We start from the raw sequence: 2,318 nt of genomic DNA on the forward strand, positions 1-2,318 counted from the left end.
TCCCCCCCCCATGCGGTCCGTTTTTTTTCTTTTTTTTTTTTTTTTTTTTTTTTTGCTATGGGGCCTATGCACTCTCTGGAGAGGGACAGGGACAGAGACAGAGAGAGGGAAAATAAGAAAACCCCCCCAGGGAACCAGCAGTTAGTGTAATGGCTATGCTGCTGGACTTCCACGTAGTCCACTGTGGTTCATGTCCTGGACCCGGTGGCTTAAAACTCACGCCGGACGCGTGTGCGTGCGTGCCCAAAATCCCGAGAAGAGAATGGAAGAGAAGGGATTGCGGCATGACCATCCCCCCTAGGGGGTGATTTCTCACTTTCTGTCTCTCTGTCTCTCTCTGTCTGTCTGGCAAGCACACGCGCCCTATAGTGAAAATCTCTCTCAAAAAAAAAAAAAAAAAGAAAGAAAAAGAAAGAAAGAAAACACTCCCAACCAGGTATGACTACACTACAATCCCTTCTCTGTCCTCTTGGGATTTTGGGCACACATGCACACATGCTCAATGTGTTCCTCAAGCCACTAGGTCCGGGACTTGAACTGTGCAGTCAGTCCTGTGGGATCCAGCTACCTTGACCACCAGGCTACCTGCTGGCCCACCCACATGCAGTGTCTATGCCCCAGACCCTACTCATATCTTCAACCCCTCCCCTTGCCTGTGATGTGGCCAGCTGCTTGGTCCTCCTGGGACATGCCAGGTCTCCATGTCTTTGCACCTGCTGTTCTTTAAGCCTGGCTTAGAATCGACTTCTACACTCTTTGCCTAATAAATTCCCTCCCATTCATCCTTTCGGACCTGACCCTGGTCCCTTAGTGAAGACTCCCTTGCCACTCCCTAGAGCTGTTAATCTCTTCTTCCTTCGGGTCACATGTATGTTTCTTATAATCTTTATCATGTGACAAACTGTTTCCAAGGGTGTTTCTCTAATTGCTTATATTCACTGCATGTTTTACCTACTTTCTCTCATTTAGCTTTACAGCAGCAATCCTGTGAAACAAGTGTTATTTTTCTTTTTGTTTTGTTTTAAAATAAACTTGTACTTTTTAAAAAAAATTTATTTAACTTTATTTATTCATTTTAATTTGACCAGAGAGAGGAGAGAGAGAAAGTGAGAAAGCAAGCTGCCGGGTCCAGGACTTGAACCATGGTTAGCCAGTGGGAGTCCAGTGCCCTTAACCACCATGCAACCTACTGGCTCCAATTTTTGTTCTGTGTTTTTAGTTTGCCACAGGGGCACATGTGTGAGAGACAGAGAGAGAAGGAGGGTAAGAAAGCACCCTCCATGGGGCATGATCATGTCACTATCCTTTCTCTTCCATCTCTGCATCCTGTCAGGATTTTGTGCCCACTACATTTTTTAAACCGCTAGGTCTGGGACTTGAACCACTCAGTCAGTCATATGGAATCCATCCGCCTTAACCACCAGGCTATAGTCTGGCCCATCTACACTATTTTTGAACCTGCTTTACAGATGAGATAATCTAGAATCTCAAAGGGGTTACAAAATTGCCTAAGATTGGGGTGGGCAGGTGGTGTGGTGGATAAGGATGCTGGCCTCCCACATGGCCGACCATGGTTTGAGTCCTGGACTGGTGGCTTGCTTTCTCACTTTCCTTTTTTCTCTGTCTCTGTTTCTGTCTGGTCAAATTAACAAGTAATAATAACAAATTAAATGAAATAATTATTTTACAAAATTGTCTAATATCATTCTGCCAATAAACTGAAGAAACAGGTTTGAGCTTAGATTGTGTAATTCTCAGCTAAGGTTCCCTCCCAGACTGAGGGACAATGTTTCTGTTTTATCTATATAGCAGTAGAACCAGGAACACACTGGGTGCCTAATAAATGAGCTGCAGACCAGCCTGTGGTGTGGTGGTTGAGGCAGCCAGATCCCACATGGTGATTGTATACTTTGAGTCCCAGACCTGGTAGCTTAAGAAACATGCTCCATGTGTGTGCCTGAGTGCCCAAAATCCTGAGGAGAGAAAGGAGGAGAAGGAACTCTGGAATGGGTACCCCCCAGGGAGTGATTTCTCACTTTCCCTCCCCTATTTTGTTTCTTCTGAGTGCACATGCCATATGGCAAAATTTAACAAATAGGGGCCAGCATATAGCATAGTGGTTGAGGTGCTGAACTCCCACATGGTTGACTGCAGTTTGAGTCTCAGACTCAGTGGCCTGAAACTCACATGTGTGTGCATGCCCAAAATCCCAAGAGGAGAATGAAAGAGAAGGGATTGTAGTATGCCTATCCCCCTGGTAGGTGATTTCTCACTTTCTCTCTCTCTCTGTCTCTCCAGTAAGTATGCACATCCTATAG

General features: G+C 45.4%; 1 protein-coding gene across 9 annotated transcripts in view; it reads left to right on the forward strand.

The window, feature by feature from the left end:
• Positions 1-2,318, forward strand: part of PLA2G15 (phospholipase A2 group XV) — a 24,391-nt gene that overhangs the window by 15,038 nt on the left and 7,035 nt on the right. The gene's annotated exons all lie outside the window — the stretch shown is intronic.

Source organism: Tupaia chinensis, unplaced genomic scaffold (assembly GCF_000334495.1).
Source record: "Tupaia chinensis unplaced genomic scaffold, TupChi_1.0 Scaffold000523_1, whole genome shotgun sequence".
Classification (NCBI taxonomy): domain Eukaryota; kingdom Metazoa; phylum Chordata; class Mammalia; order Scandentia; family Tupaiidae; genus Tupaia; species Tupaia belangeri.